This window comes from Vipera ursinii, assembly GCF_947247035.1.
Source record: "Vipera ursinii genome assembly, chromosome: 3".
Classification (NCBI taxonomy): domain Eukaryota; kingdom Metazoa; phylum Chordata; class Lepidosauria; order Squamata; family Viperidae; genus Vipera; species Vipera ursinii.
Window position 1 is genome coordinate 4,818,017 of NC_139516.1, and position 17,248 is coordinate 4,835,264.

At 48.2% G+C, this 17,248-nt stretch overlaps 1 protein-coding gene across 3 annotated transcripts in view; it reads left to right on the forward strand.

Annotated features, from left to right (window-relative positions):
- The window catches only part of DNAJC5 (DnaJ heat shock protein family (Hsp40) member C5), a 70,656-nt gene that overhangs the window by 25,594 nt on the left and 27,814 nt on the right, over positions 1 to 17,248 (forward strand). For 2 of the 3 annotated variants that reach the window (XM_083361003.1, XM_083361004.1), the window contains exon 2: positions 3,297 to 3,392. The gene's annotated coding sequence lies outside the window, so the exon portion shown is untranslated. Of the gene's footprint in view, positions 1 to 3,012; positions 3,393 to 17,248 lie in introns of those variants that run through there. The other variant, XM_083361005.1, reaches the window with a different exon arrangement.

Here is a 17,248-nt window from a genome sequence, read left to right on the forward strand (position 1 = left end):
TGAGGGCAAGAGAAGAAGGGGACAACAGAGAATGAGGTGGCTGGATGGAGTCACTGAAGCAGGAGGCGTGAGCCTAAATGGACTCCAGAAGATGGTAGAGGACAGGAAGGCCTGGAGGAACGTTGTCCGTGGGGTCGTGACGGGTCGGACACGACTTTGCAACTAAGAAAAACAACTAATTCACAAGTGTGCTGGTGTGCTGGTCTTTCTTCAGTTGCAGTTCTTAGATGTAGAATCATAGAATCCTAGGGCTGGAAGGGACCTTGGAGGTCTTCTAGTCCAACCCCCCTGCTCAAGGCAAGGAGACCTTATATCATCCTGGTCAACTGGTTGCCCAATCTTTTTTTTTTAAAGCTTCCAGTGAGTGGGAATTACTGTATTATGTCAGGGGGGGGGTTTGGCAGGAATTTTTTAAATTTTCAGGTATGGTAGAGAGTTTGCTTTGATTTTCTTTTCTCTTTGGAAAGAATAGTATTCTTTCCCACCAACCATGGAGGATTAGAGAACACCCGTTAGCGGAAAAATGGGATTTGCATGTTTGAAATCTTAGATTGCTTCCTGGTTAAAAAGATTTTAACACAGAATTCATTTGGCTTTAAAAGAGTCAGAAAATAGGCTTTGTTACTTTCCTTGATGGAGTTTGGAAATGTAGTATTTAACCAAGAGGCTTTAGTGGCGGATGAACACGAATGAATCAAAGCAAGAGGTTTTGACCCCTGAATTCGTACTTAGTTGTGTCCTGTTTGCACGATACCTTTGCTTAGAGCACAAGGTCACAAATCTTTACAAGACACCGGTCAGTTAGATGTAAATAGCTGAATTTTAATCCTCCAAGCCTATTAAAGCCATGATATTTGGGCTACTATGTTCAGCAGAGCTAATTATAGGCCAATTCTTGCTAAGTCAAATAATTAGGGAGGGTAAATGGTTAAAAAGAATCTTGTGATTCAGTTAGATCTCACGAAGAATTGCAATCACTCGAGAAGCTTGTCCTTTTCTTCATGAAGCTGAGTTCAAGGACTCTTGGTTCTCACGTTTCCACCGTGGGCTTCTAAACCCACCATTTCATATCTTATCCCTCATACTGACCTCCCCTTAATGTACAGAATGGTGAATTTTATGCTAATGAGACAGCACGAAAGAAGCGCTGAGCAAAATTGAGATCTGCAAAAAAAAAAAAAGAGAGTAGACCCTCGAACAACGTACAGTATCACAAATGCAGCGTGACTGATTTGCAACACCCCACAACCACAGCCCATTACTTGCGGTTGTGGGTTGTCTTCTGCCTCAACAGCGGTACCGTCAGCTGGGCTTTAAGTAAGAACAGCGGGTTCAGATATGATCCAGAGCTCCAGGCTAAAATACTTTCATAATAATAATTAATATTAATAATAATAATAATAATAATAATAATAATAATAATAATAATAATAATAATAAAGTTGGAAGGGACCTTGGTGGTCATCTAGTCCAACCCCCTGCTCAGGCAGGAAACCCTATTCCATTTCAGGCAAATGGTTGTCCAGTCTCTTCTTAAAAACTTCCAATGTTGGACTGTTCACCGCTTCTGGAGGCAACTAGTTCCACTGGTTAATTGTTCTAACTGTCAGGAAGTTTCTCCTTAGTTCTAGGTTGCTTCTCTCCTTGACTAGTTTCCATCCGTTGCTTCTTGTCCTGCCTTCGGGCGCTTTGGAGAAGAGCTTGACTCCCTCTTCTTTGTGGTAGCCCCTGGGGGTAGTGAAATTGCTTTGAGTTAGTTAATACAGGTAGTCCTCGACTTAGCGACAGTTCGTTTAGCGACCGTTCAAAGTTACAATGGGACTGGGAAAAGTGACCTATGACCATTTTTTCACACTTACGACCCTTGCGGCATCCCTGTGGTCACATGGCTCAAAATTTGGACCCTTGGCAACTGACTCAGGTTCTTGACGGTGGCAGTGTTATGGGCTCATGTGATCAACTTTTGTCATCTTCTGACAAGCAAAGTCAGTGACTCTTGAGATGAGGCAACCGTCATAAACACACACCAGTTGCCAAGTGCCTGAATTTTGATCGCGGGGATGCTGCAACGGTCGTACGTGTGAAAACTGGCCATAAGCCACGTTTTTTTCCAGTGCCGTTGTAACTTTGAACGTTCGCTAAACGAATGGTTGTAAGTCAAGGACTGCCTGCAATATGAAGAGAGCATCAAATTCCTTATGCAAGCCATCATAGTTGGGGGAGAAAAAAATTGGCAAGTTTCTTAGAGATACCTGAAATTGTTCCTAAAGAAGTGTGGTGACCTCATGGTCATAAAATGGACCAAGTATCTATGGTGTTGAATTTACAGAACTAGCCAATAGGGGTTTATATTATTAGCTAGGGGCGCCTGTATGATGATGATGATTATGATGACAATGTTATCCATTCAGTCGCATCCGACTTGCCGATTCTATAGGCCAGGTCTCTCCACATCTATAGGTACAAAAAGGTCCAGAAGACAGTCCTAGAGGTACAATCCAAGATTTGTTTGTTTGATATATCTTTCACACGTGCCATATACTGTATATTTTTATTTGTATGCATATATATTGGCGAGTAGTTTGCATTGTGGATAGCGTTCAATTTTGTTGTGAGAAAAAGACAACACAATAAAGATATTCTAATCCTAATATACATACATAATTCTGATATACACAGAAAACAGACAGAGCTTAGTTTATGCTGTTATGTTTGCTAGCTGCATTTTGGGGGCGCCGTACCATGCTGATAACGCCTGCACCCACAGTCTGTTATTAGCCAACATTAACAGTTTGTTTGCATATGTGATTGATACAGTCAAAATAGAAGAGTACTTAATGCTCTTTTAAGGGGAACGTGGAATGAGAAAGGTCACTGTTTTTAATGTTATAACTAGTCTTCTACCAAATCCACTAAATGAATGAATACATAATGATATCTGAGTTCTAAAAAGTCCAGGGCCTTTTAAACTCTGTGTACTTGTTAAGAAAAATAGATTTACAGGCATTTTAGTTTTAATCGATTTTAACTTTGTATGTATGTATTTTTAATTTTTCCCTGTAAACCGCCCTGAGTCCTACGGGAATAGGGCGGTATACAAGTTTAAATAATAAATAATAAATAAATAAATAAATAAACTGCTCGCTGTGCAAAAGGCCAGAGTATTTGACTCTTAACAAAAATATTAAGCAGTCAACTGCGTTCTTTTCCAATTCTGTGTTTTTTTTTATAAGCACAAAATAGTTTAGGGTCAGAAAAATCTAATAGACCACGATTCCCTTTTGTTCTGTCCTTAGGAGAATCTTGTTCACATACCTATCTACGAAGAGTTAACTCCAGGATCTGCACCCAGGATCTGTTTTGCCTCATTTCACAAGGACGGCATTGTTTCAGTAAGTGAAAGTTCATTTATCTTTTGCAGGGTTTGCAAATAACTCACAGGCAGATGATACAGCAGAAACCAAACGCATGACTTCGATTCTTCAAATGCATCTGGGCTGAGAATCTGCAACATAGCTGACGATAGAAAGAAAGGGGTCAGACATTTTTCCAAGTATCCATCTGTTGCCAAAATTGCCACTTTAATCAAAGAATAGGAGTATTAGGTATATTCACCACTTTGAGTTATTAACAAAAAAAAAGACAGAATAAAATCTAAAAAAAAAAGTAAAAAAGAAAAGCAACACAGTACACCAGATTGCAAAGACAAATAACTACAGTATTATTCATTTAGCAAGTATTGGCACAATTATTCCTGACTGATAGGTTTGCATTGCAGTGGTCTGATGCTGGTGAGAAAACTAACAACCAATCAGTGGTCTAGTGTTACCAAGTAAACATCTCCATGTGGGAGTTAGGATATTGTGCTGAAGAAGTTTATAGTGGGAAAGACTGCATAACAGTTATATGGGTTAGTTTTCAAAAAAGATTAGTCCTACATAAGCAATGTATTTTCCCCCAAAATAAGAGTGGGTCTGATATTATTTTTTGCTCCAAAAGACCCATTAGGGCTTATTTATTAGCTGCCTGCAATTAGTGCAGGTTCGAGTCCCACCAGGCTCAAGGTTGACTCAGCCTTCCATCCTTCCGAGGTAGGTAAAATGAGGACCCAGATTGTTGGGGGCAATTAAGCTGACTTTGTAATAATTTAATTTAATTTAATTTATTAATATTTCTATACTATAATGCCGCTTGGGGTGTGTGTGAAAGCCCTAATAAGCAGGCATATACATAGAATGAAGGCTACTGCTAAGCTTGTAAGCCGCCCTGAGTCTTCGGAGAAGGGCGGGATATAAATGGAATTTAAAAAAAATTCCGGTCAGGTCTTATTATTGGGGAAATACAGTACTAAATGCGTCCATCTGGCAGATGGGCTTAGTTTGGGGGTGGGGCTTCTATTACGAGCATCCTGAAAAATCATGCTAGGGCTTATTTTCCGGTTGGGTCTTATTTTGGGGGAAATGGTAGGTGGAGAGCCACGTTAGTCTGTTTGATAGCCTTTTTTCAGGCTAATAAATTTTACTAAAAAGGCATACCTTTAAAGCCCTACATGGCTTAGGCCCAGGATACTTGCAGGACCATCTGCTGCCGGGAACAAATTCCCATCGCCCAGTACGCTCACACAGAGAAGGCCTCCTCAGGGTACCGTCGGCTAGACAATGTCGGCTGGCAAACCCCAGGGGGAGGGCCTTCTCTGTGGGAGTGCCAGCCCTATGGAACCAGCTCCTCCCTGAGCTTCGGATGACCCAAGATCTCCGGTCCTTTCGCCGCAGCCTCAGAACACTCCTTTTCCACCTGGCTGACCTGGACTGACAGGGATTTTAATTATGTTTACAATTTTAACTCTAATCTTAATTTATTTTAATTTGTAATTTTAATTTATTGTACAGAGATCTTTAATTTTGTTGTTGTTAGCCGCCCTGAGTCCTTCGGGAGATAGGGCGGGATATAAGTCCCATTAATAAATAAATAAATAAATAATCTTTTGAGCTATAGCTCACTTGCCTTTGATGAAATGATCTGAAGCTCACAAATGTTTGGTTTTTAATAAAATTCATTAGACTAAAAAGGTGATACCAATATCTATATCTATCTATCTATCTATCTATCTATCTATCTATCTATCTATCTATCTATCTATCTATCTATCTATCTAAAGCTTGAAATGTGTAAAGATTGCAAGTACTGCTCTTAATAAGAATAGGGCAAATGAAACTGCATAAATACCGGTATTTATGTTTGTGTTTGTTAAGTATTTAGAATACCTTGCTAGGCCCCAAACACGGGACAAATCTTATTTCCTGTTTCATATATATATATATATATATATATATATATATATATATATATATATATATATATATATATATACATATACATATATACATATATATATGTGTGTGTGTGTGTGTGTGTGTGTGTGTGTGTGTGTAAATTACTAACAAAGAATTAAGGGAGACTAAGATTCTTTGTTAGTAATTTACACAAATATATGAACTGTCCGGTGTGACTACAGCCTGTTCGATGGCCTTTGAGCTAAGGCTGAAAACAGGAAATAAAGATTTGCCCCATGTTTGGGGCCTAGCAAGGTAATCTAAATAGTTAACATTTGACATATATATATAATTAATTTAGAATACCTTGCTAGGCCCCAAACACAGGACAAATCTTATTTCCTGTTTCAGGCTAACCCAAGGCCATCCACAGGCAGTAGTCACAGCAGTGACAGCTCATATTTGTGTAAATTTAGGCTGAAACAGGAAATAACACACACATATACACACATACATACACACAAATATACACACACGCATATATATATTTTATTTTATTTTATTTATTTTATTATATTTATATATCGCCCTTTCCTGAAGGACTCAGGGCGGTTTACAGGGTGATTAAAACAAAAAATACAAAAGTTAAAAACAGTTTAAAAATTACCGTATATACTTGAGTATAAGCCGACTCGAGTATAAGCCGAGACCCCCAATTTCACCCCCAAAAACTGGAAAAAGTTATTGACTCGAGTATAAGCCGATCCGCCGTTCTGCAAGCCTCTGCCGCCAGCAGAGGCTCGATCCGCCATTTTGCAAGCCTGAATACACAGGAATACCCTGTGTAGCCGCAGCTCGTCGGCAGGTCTCCGTTCCTCCTGCCGACCTTTGGGGAGGTTTGGGCGCCTCCCCAAACCTCCCCAAACCTCGGCAGGTCTCCGTTCCTCCGCGCAGACCTGCCGACCTTTGGGGAGGTTTGGGCGCCTCCCCAAACCTCCCCAAACCTCGGCAGGTCTCCGTTCCTCCGCGCAGACCTGCCGACCTTTGGGGAGGTTTGGGCGCCTCCCCAAACCTCGGCAGGTCTCCGTTCCTCCTGCCGACCTTTGGGGAGGTTTGGGCGCCTCCCCAAACCTCCCCAAACCTCGGCAGGTCTCCGTTCCTCCTGCCGACCTTTGGGGAGGTTTGGGCGCCTCCCCAAACCTCCCCAAACCTCTGCAGGTCTCCGTTCCTCCGCGCAGACCTGCCGACCTTTGGGGAGGTTTGGGCGCCTCCCCAAACCTCCCCAAACCTCGGCAGGTCTCCGTTCCTGTTTGGGGAGGTTTGGGCGCCTCCCCAAACGTCCCCAAACCTCGGCAGGTCTCCGTTCCTCCGCGCAGACCTGCCGACGTTTGGGGAGGTTTGGGCGCCTCCCCAAACCTCCCCAGGTCTCCGTTCCTGTTTGGGGAGGTTTGGGCGCCTCCCCAAACCTCCCCAAACCTCGGCAGGTCTCCGTTCCTCCGCGCAGACCTGCCGACCTTTGGGGAGGTTTGGGCGCCTCCCCAAACCTCCCCAAACCTCGGCAGGTCTCCGTTCCTGTTTGGGGAGGTTTGGGCGCCTCCCCAAACGTCCCCAAACCTCGGCAGGTCTCCGTTCCTCCGCGCAGACCTGCCGACGTTTGGGGAGGTTTGGGCGCCTCCCCAAACCTCCCCAGGTCTCCGTTCCTGTTTGGGGAGGTTTGGGCGCCTCCCCAAACCTCCCCAAACCTCGGCAGGTCTCCGTTCCTGTTTGGGGAGGTTTGGGCGCCTCCCCAAACCTCCCCAAACCTCGGCAGGTCTCCGTTCCTCCGCGCAGACCTGCCGACCTTTGGGGAGGTTTGGGCGCCTCCCCAAACGTCCCCAAACCTCGGCAGGTCTCTGTTCCTGTTTGGGGAGCTTTGGGCGCCTCCCCAAACCTCCCCAAACCTCGGCAGGTCTCTGTTCCTCCGCGCAGACCTGCCGACCTTTGGGGAGGTTTGGGCGCCTCCCCAAACGTCCCCAAACCTCGGCAGGTCTCCGTTCCTGTTTGGGGAGGTTTGGGCGCCTCCCCAAACCTCCCCAAACCTCGGCAGGTCTCCGTTCCTCCGCGCAGACCTGCCGACGTTTGGGGAGGTTTGGGCGCCTCCCCAAACGTCCCCAAACCTCGGCAGGTCTCCGTTCCTGTTTGGGGAGGTTTGGGCGCCTCCCCAAACGTCCCCAAACCTCGGCAGGTCTCCGTTCCTCCGCGCAGACCTGCCGACCTTTGGGGAGGTTTGGGCGCCTCCCCAAACGTCCCCAAACCTCGGCAGGTCTCCGTTCCTGTTTGGGGAGCTTTGGGCGCCTCCCCAAACCTCCCCAAACCTCGGCAGGTCTCCGTTCCTCCGCGCAGACCTGCTGACCTTTGGGGAGGTTTGGGCGCCTCCCCAAACCTCCCCAAACCTCGGCAGGTCTCCGTTCCTGTTTGGGGAGGTTTGGGCGCCTCCCCAAACCTCCCCAAACCTCGGCAGGTCTCCGTTCCTCCGCGCAGACCTGCCGACCTTTGGGGAGGTTTGGGCGCCTCCCCAAACGTCCCCAAACCTCGGCAGGTCTCCGTTCCTGTTTGGGGAGGTTTGGGCGCCTCCCCAAACGTCCCCAAACCTCGGCAGGTCTCCGTTCCTCCGCGCAGACCTGCCGACCTTTGGGGAGGTTTGGGCGCCTCCCCAAACGTCCCCAAACCTCGGCAGGTCTCCGTTCCTGTTTGGGGAGGTTTGGGCGCCTCCCCAAACCTCCCCAAACCTCCCCAAACCTCGGCAGGTCTCCGTTCCTCCGCGCAGACCTGCCGAGGTTTGGGGAGGTTTGGGGAGGCGCCCAAACCTCCCCAAAGGTCGGCAGGAAGAACGGAGACCTGCCGAGGTTTGGGGAGGTTTGGGGAGGCGCCCAAACCTCCCCAAAGGTTGGCAGGTCTGCGCGGAGGAACGGAGACCTGCCGAGGTTTGGGGAGGTTTGGGGAGGCGCCCAAACCTCCCCAAACAGGAACGGAGACCTGCCGAGGTTTGGGGAGGTTTGGGGAGGCGCCCAAACCTCCCCAAACGTCGGCAGGTCTGCGCGGAGGAACGGAGACCTGCCGAGGTTTGGGGAGGTTTGGGGAGGCGCCCAAACCTCCCCAAACAGGAACGGAGACCTGCCGAGGTTTGGGGACGTTTGGGGAGGCGCCCAAACCTCCCCAAAGGTCGGCAGGTCTGCACGGAGGAACGGAGACCTGCCGAGGTTTGGGGACGTTTGGGGAGGCGCCCAAACCTCCCCAAACTGGAACGGAGACCTGCCGAGGTTTGGGGACGTTTGGGGAGGCGCCCAAACCTCCCCAAAGGTCGGCAGGTCTGCGCGGAGGAACGGAGACCTGCCGAGGTTTGGGGACGTTTGGGGAGGCGCCCAAACCTCCCCAAACGTCGGCAGGTCTGCGCGGAGGAACGGAGACCTGCCGAGGTTTGGGGAGGTTTGGGGAGGCGCCCAAAGCTCCCCAAACAGGAACGGAGACCTGCCGAGGTTTGGGGACGTTTGGGGAGGCGCCCAAACCTCCCCAAAGGTCGGCAGGTCTGCGCGGAGGAACGGAGACCTGCCGAGGTTTGGGGACGTTTGGGGAGGCGCCCAAACCTACCCAAACGTCGGCAGGTCTGCGCGGAGGAACGGAGACCTGCCGAGGTTTGGGGAGGTTTGGGGAGGCGCCCAAACCTCCCCAAACAGGAACGGAGACCTGCCGAGGTTTGGGGACGTTTGGGGAGGCGCCCAAACCTCCCCAAAGGTCGGCAGGTCTGCGCGGAGGAACGGAGACCTGCCGAGGTTTGGGGAGGTTTGGGGAGGCGCCCAAACCTCCCCAAACAGGAACGGAGACCTGCCGAGGTTTGGGGAGGTTTGGGGAGGCGCCCAAACCTCCCCAAACAGGAACGGAGACCTGGGGAGGTTTGGGGAGGCGCCCAAACCTTCCCAAACGTCGGCAGGTCTGCGCGGAGGAACGGAGACCTGCCGAGGTTTGGGGAGGCGCCCAAACCTCCCCAAAGGTCGGCAGGAGGAACGGAGACCTGCCGAGGTTTGGGGAGGTTTGGGGAGGCGCCCAAACCTCCCCAAAGGTCGGCAGGAGGAACGGAGACCTGCCGAGGTTTGGGGAGGCGCCCAAACCTCCCCAAAGGTCGGCAGGAGGAACGGAGACCTGCCGAGGTTTGGGGAGGTTTGGGGAGGCGCCCAAACCTCCCCAAACGTCGGCAGGTCTGCGCGGAGGAACGGAGACCTGCCGAGGTTTGGGGAGACGCCCAAACCTCCCCAAACGTCGGCAAGTCTCCGTTCCTCCGCGCCCTGCCTGCCTGCTTCTTTCCGCTGCGGAAAGAAGCAGGCAGGCAAGGCGCGGAGTTTGGGGAGGTGCGCGCGCACCTCCCCAAACCTCCCCAAACTTCGGCAGGTCTCGGACGGCGGTGGCTTGGGAGAGGTGCGGGCGATCCCGGAAGCACCAAAGCCTCGGCCGCGCACAAGTCCTTGGTAAGTTTTTTTTGTTGACTGGAGTATAAGCCGAAGTGGAATTTTTCAGCCCAAAAAGTGGGCTGAAAAATTCGGCTTATACTCAAGTATATACGGTATATCCGTCCCTGAACAAATAAACCCCAGTTAAAATTAAAATTAAAATTAAAATTCTCAGCCTGGGCCAGAGAGCTTGAAGAGCCAGGTCTTCAGGTCCCGGCGGAATGAACGGAGGTCGGGGACAGTCCTAAGCTCCACTGGCAGCTGGTTCCAAAGGGCAGGCATACATACACACACACACACACACACACACATACACACGTGGGGATTTTTGCTCCAGTTTGTCAATGGAGAGATTGGTTTGGTTATCCTGACCTATTCGTTCTGGCAGAAGAGGCCTACTGTGGATCCCATCAGCCAAGGAATTTCGGCCGATGGGTTCCAAAGAGCCTTTTCTGCCTCGTCCCCACCCTTCGGAACATCCTGCCACTGGAAGTGAAATCCACCCCTTCCCTTCTGGCCTTCAGGAAAAGCACGGAGCCCTAAAGGAGAAGCTGCTGGCCGGAGGTGGGTGGTGCAATATCAGTGAAACTGCTACTGCTGCTCCGTTCCAAACCTGGGATATTTTTTTTTAGATAACTCTTTATCCTCTGTATCTTTTGTCCGTTATATTTATGAAGGGTTTTATATCTGTATCTTCGATTACGTTGTAAGCTGCCCAGAGTTGATGTGAACTGGGAGATGGGCACCATATAAATTTAATAAATAAACGAACAAATAAATAGGTCAGTAGGTTGTAAGAGGAGGAGGAGGAGGTTCTCCTTGGTGCTCTCAGAGCTTGGTTGTTTTCTCACAGATGTTTCATTACCCGGATTCAGCCCTGTTGGGTGGAGATTCCCGTAGGAATCTACCCAAATTGCGGGGAAAATTGGGAGGCTGAGCAAACATCTAAAAAGGAACAATGGGGGGGAAAAAACTTGATGTTTTTAGGAACAGTGCAAGGATGTAATCGCTAGGGAGTAAGTTCACTTCAAGCCCATTGTTACTTTTTTCAAACTCACGAGCATATGTTCCGGTATACTCAGTGGTGGGATTCAGCCGGTTCGCACCACTTCGGCAGAACTGTTAGCTAATTTTTTTGCTGCCCAGGCCCAGAATGGACTTCCGGAAGCGGCATCCACCACAGAGAACCGGTTGTTTACCTATTTCAGGGGTGTCAAACTCAATTTCATTGAGGGCCACATCAGCATTGTGGTTGCCCTCCGGGGGCCGGGTGGGTGTGGCCTGGGTGGGCGTGGCCTACTGGGTGGGCGTGGCTAAAGTGTGTATGGCCTACTGGGTGGGCATGGCCAGCTCTACGTCGTTCGCATCAAGGGTGCCTATGGGGGCCTGGGCAGGAGTGGGACAGATCTGAGGGTCTCTGGCAGAAGGAGGGTCTCTGGGCCAGGGCCAAGGCAGTGGGGGCCGTTCCCTCACTGTTTCCAGGATGGTTTTGGGGGCCACATGAAAGCACTTTGCAGGCCGGATCTGGCCCCCGGGCCTTGTGTTTGACATGTCTGGCCTATTTGAATCCCACCACTGGCTATACTGCTATTTATTTGTTTGCCTATTAAATTTATTTGCCGCCCAGCTTGCTGCAGGGCTGCTCTGGGTGGCTTAAAAGAATAAAAAGGAAGAAAAATGAAAAGCCTGTAAATAGAACACAAGTTAAAATAACAGAGCGATAAAATAACAGAAGAGCCAAACAAGAATTAATGCATCAACACAATAGCAATAGCCCTTATACTTATATACCGCTCCCCAGTGCTTTACAGCCCCTCTCTTAAGCAGTTTACAGAATCAGCCTGTGGCCCACAACGATCTTTGAGTCCTCATTTCTACTGACCTCGGAAGGATGAAATGCTGAGTCACCCTTGAACTGGTTAGGATCGAACTCCTGGCAGTGTGAGCAGAGTCAGCCTGCAGTGCTGCGTTCTAATCACCGCACCACCACTATAACAGAAAAGACGGATGCAGAGACATCACCCTGTCAACAAAAGTGCGTATAGTCAAGGCTGTGGTCTTCCCAGTTGCAATGTACGGCAGTGAAAGCTGGACCATAAGAAAGGCTGAGCGCCAAAGAATTGAAGCCTTTGAACTACGGTGCTGGAGAAGACTCCTGCGAGTCCCTTGGACAGCAAGGCGATCAAACTGGTCAGTCCTAGAGGAGATCAACCCTGACTGCTCTTTAGAAGGCCAGATCCTGAAGCTAAAACTCAAATACTTTGGCCACCTAATGAGAAGGAAGGACTCACTGGAGAAGAGCCTAATGCTGGGAAAGGTTGAGGGCAAGAGAAGAAGGGGACGACAGAGAATGAGGTGGCTGGATGGAGTCACTGAAGCAGGAGGCGTGAGCTTCAATGGACTCCAGAAGATGGTAGAGGACAGGAAGGCCTGGAGGAACATTGTCCATAGGGTCGCGATGGGTCGGACACGACTTCGCAAGTAACAACAACAGAGAGCAGAGAGCAAAGCAGGGGTGGCTGAGGAAGTTTTAGCAGCCACCTCCAGTGTGGAACTCAGCCATCTGCTCCCCAGGTCAATCAGCAATGCTGTCCTCTCCAAATGCCTTCAACTTCAACTCAGTTTGAGTTTGTCATTTTTTTTATTTTTTTTATTATTTTTTTGGGGGGGTGGGGGGAGCAAATAGACACACTTCCAGTAGAACAGGATGTGCCGTTCCCATCCGTGCGTTTTTCAAAAGCAAAAAGCAATCTAAAAATAAAAATTCACATGGGGCTGAGAACCAGATGGACCCTAGGAAGCGTCTGGGTGAAAAAGGACAGCTGTGGGAAGAAGCATCATGGAAATTCCAGGTTTGCATTCAACACATTATGACAGTGTTTCTCAACCTGGGAACCTTTCAGATGAGTGGATTTCAACTCCCAGAATTCTTTGCTGGGCTAAGGAATTCTGGGAGTTGAAGTCTGCCCATCCTAAAGTTGTTGGAAGTTGAGAGATGCTGCTCTAGTTGTTGAACTGGGATTGCAGGTGACAAAAAAGTTTGGCATGTCCAATTCTCTGTGAGTTGTCCCACATCTGAAAGTTGCCGAGGTTGAGGAACACCCGCGTTAAATCTACCATTTAAACATTGGAATAAATGCTCTGAAAAGGTTAGGGGTTTAATTTGAGTCAGGTTGGTCGGTAGATGGTTAAAAAGTGTGCTGTTTAATCCCGGAGATTATATTTCTTTGTAATCTTTGTGCATTCAGAGAGATTTCTCTCTGGCTAGAAACCACAACAGATGGAGGGTGAGTGTGTAGCGTGCCACCTGCATTAAAGGTACAGAACATTAGCCCTGCCTAAAAATTTCCATGCTCATTTGTGGCCTAGAAAACATATAAAACCAGTGCACAAAAAGTCCCCTCAAGCTCAGGAATCTAATGGAGTCGTCCCTGCCTTAAAAAAAGATACTGTTAGGGCACAAGCTTTTGTGAGCTTCAGCTCAGATGCATAGAAAAGCAAGACTGTTAGGGGATTTAAATTGAGAAGGAGGGAGGGACAGACAGACTGATTATGCAAATGCAGATTTACATGTGAGACAGTCTCTTAGCCATTAAGAATTGTAATGTGTTTGAAAAAAAACAACAAACCTTGTTAAGAACTTTTGAGAGAGCAGAATATATTTTGATGGATGTGGGTTGATTGATTGATTGATTTTATTTATTTATATCCCGCCTTTATTGTTTTTACAAATAACTCGCGTCCAATGTCCCTTCGTCCTGTTTACCCATAGCAACAACCCTGAGAGGTGGGCTGGGCTGAGAGAGAGAGTGACCAGCCCAAGGTTACCCAGTTGGCTTCCATTCAAGACTAGGACTCACATTCTCCTGGTGGATTGGCCCCAAAGTCACCCAGCCAAATTTCATGGCTAAGGCAGGACTTGAACTCACAGTCTCTTGCTTTCTTTCTAGCCTGCTACCTTAACCACTGACTAGACCAGGGGTAGGCAACCTCGGCTCTTTTATGACTCATGGTCTTCAACTCCCAGAATTCCTGAGCCAGCCAAGCTGGCTCAGGAATTCTGGGAGTTGAAGTCCATGAATCATAAAAGAGCCGAGGTTGCCTACCCCTGGACTAGACCAAACAACCGCATCGCTCAATATGACACTCTGACATTACAATTGTTAGCGGACAAAGTACCCGGTTTAAATCCAACATTGGTTTAATTCGTGCCTCTTGAGGGGAAGGAGTTGCATCACCTGAAAGCTGATGCTTTTTGATAAAATGTCTTGGTCAGGAAAAATACACCAGTTTCCTGAGTTTCGGCTATTTTAGACCAGCACGAGTCTCTTTCTACAATGCCTCCAACAGTCATCAGGCCCCAGCAGCGTACTTCTTGGCATTTCATGTAATTTCGATTTGGCGAGCATTTCTGCCTTCAGTTTAGAGCAGGGCTGTCCAGCCTTGGCAACTTTAAAACTTCTGGACTTCAACTCCCAGAATTCCCCAGCCAGCCATGATTTAGAGTAAACCGTGCTTCTAGCCTTTTTTTTGAGACTCTCATGCTGGAAATCCAGAACGAAAATGAAATGGAGTCTTTAGCGGGACAGAAGAAAAAGATGAAGAAGAACTATCAGTCCCAGATGTCTCCTTGCATCCTATTCACAGCTTGGCTACCGGAGATGGCTTTGCAGCGGTTTGGCAAAGCCCGTGATCTCAACCGTCATGTGCTAGCCGATAGGTAGCTTTGGCCAACGGACCACGATGAACTCTTGGCAAAAATATAACATCCTTGAAAGTTTTGAAGGCTCCCATTCTGCTTTTCAAAAACTATTCTGGTTTCTGCTTGTGTGAAGCTTTGATTGAGCAGATTTGGATGCCTTTGTAGCTAGTTAAACCTTATGTGACCTGGTCTATATATTATACTAAACCATACTTGGTTTTACCATCATTCATTAGGTTCATGGTACCAGATTCAATTATGGCTTAACAAATAATGCTTGAATCCATTCACTGAATTACAGAAGATGAGATTTAGTGCGCTGTGTTGGCATTCTAGGTTTTCTTTCCGTATGTAAGTTCCTTTAATCCAGGGGTAGGCAACCTTGGCTCTTTTATGACTCGTGGACTTCAACTCCCAGAATTCCTGAGCCAGCATGGCTCAGCATGGAAACCTCTCCCTTTCTCCTCAGCGTGGCTGGCTGAGGAATTCTGGGAGTTGAAGTCCACGAGTCATAAAAGAGCCAAGGTTGCCTACCCCTGCTTTAATCAGTTTCTCAGGCTCCCCATTCATCATTTAACGTTATAACAGCACCAAGAGGTGACAGTGGAGAACAAAAAGCCAAGGTCAAACATACTGCATTTGACCAAGTACAGGTAGTCTTCAAATTACATTCTCTCATTTAGTGACTGTTCGAAGTTGCAACACTGAAGAGACTTATGACTGGGTTTCGCACTTATGACCCATTGCAGCATCCCCATAGTCACATGATCAAAATTCAGGTGCTTGGCAGCTGGCCTGTATTTATGACAGTTGCAGTGTCCTAGGGTTATGTGATCACTTTTTGCGAACTTCTTACAAGCAAATTCACTGGGGAAGTGAGACGCACTTACTGTGTTTACCCAAAAGTTAGGCCTCCACCAACAATAAGCCCTAGCTTGATTTTTGGAGGCCAGTGTAATATAAACCCTATCCCAAAAATAAGCCCTAGTTTTAGGGTGAGTCACATACCTAAAAATCAAGCTGGGGTGGGGGTGTGGAGCTGCCCCACCTGCCCTGCACCCACTTACTTTGCAGCCAGGCCTCTCCTTGCTGGCCCACTTCTTCTGAGGCCTCTTTTGCAGCCAGGCCTGCATTTCTCAGACACAGGGTTTTCCAGAAGGCCTGAGCAGCCAAGAACCGAGCTATGGATTCAATCCATAGCTTGGTTCTGCAAGACCTCAGCTGCCGAGCACCAAGCGATGGATTGAATTCATAGCTCGGTACTCGATTGCTTAGGCCTTCTGGAAAGGGCTGACTGCAAAATGCAGGCCTGAATGCAGCTGCAGAACTTCGGCCCCAGAAGAAGTGGACTGGCTGGGTGGGTGGGGCTGTTGGTTCCAGAAGTGAAGTAAGACCTGGTGCCTCTTTTGGAGGGGGAAAAAAGACAAAAACCTGGTCTTATTTTGGGGGAAACACGAGTACCAATCACGTTACTAGCTTAACCACTGCAGTGATTCATTTAACAGACATGGCAGAAAGATAATAAAGTTGGCTGCGACTCACTTAAGAACTGTCTTGCTTAGCAATAGAAATTTTTGGCTCCATAGTGTTCATAAGTCGGCTACCTGTATATCCCAGTTGCATGATGATTGCCTTCTACCTGCGCCACGTTCCTTTTAATGTGTTTTCCAGTTGTTAACAATCTTACCCCCAGCTCATGGAGTTTCTTTTGCCCCTTGTAGCAAGAGAGTGACAGCTAGGTGTTTTAGCTTAACGAAAGGCAATGTTGTTTCTCGCAGTTGTCTCAATTATTTCGGCCACGTCATGCAGGGGAATTAATTGGAGAAAGCAATTACGCTTGGAAGAGTTCGCTTTAAGAGGAAACCAAGCCACCGAAGAACAACGTGGCTGGACACCCATCAAAGTTGACACCAGCCCGAACATAGAGAAACTCAAAGAGATGGTGCAAGATCGGAAGATGCGGATGTCACTGAATGGATAACATCACCACCATCATCTTGTATTTGACATAGAGGAAAGGGAAGCAATTTTGTTTTCGGGGCGGAATAGGCTAGTGCAGTGGTGGCGAACCTATGGCACGCGTGCCAGAGATGGCACTCAGAGCCCTGTCTGTGGGCATGTGCGCCACCGCCACCAGTAGCAGGTCCATCAGGCTGCCACCGCTGCCCGGAGCAGGAGCCCCGCCCAGCACAAAGGAGGCGGAGTGGCCGACTGGCAAGCCTCGAGTAGAGGTCACCAACCATTGTCTATTGGTGGACTGGAAGAAAAGGGAGAGGGAAGCATTATACATGCGTGCATGTGCACATGGAGCCGTGATCACACACGCGCTGCAAATGGAGTGGGGCTAGCGCCTGCATGATGATCACTAGCCCTGCCCCGTTCTTGTGTGGTACAGCGCCTTGTATCTGCACCCCGTGGCTCAGTGGCAGTGGCCGGTTTTTTTTTAAATCCCATTTATATCCCGCCCTTCTCCGAAGACTAAGGGCGGCTTACACTGTAAGCACAAATCAATGTGCTTAGCAATAGCCTTCCTTCTATGTATATGCCTGCTTATTAGGGCTTTCGGGGGGGCCCAAGCGGCATTATTACAAAATCAGCTTATTGCTCCCAAAAATCTGGGTCCTCATTTTACCTACCTCGGAAGGATGGAAGGCTGAGTCAACCTTGAGCCTGGTGGGACTCGAACCTGCACTAATTGCAGGCAGCCGGTGTTACTTAAGGAGGCATTAGCCCACTGCTCCACCAAGGTTTTTGCGCCTTGCCGCACGGTGGCCCATTTTTGCGCCCCTGTT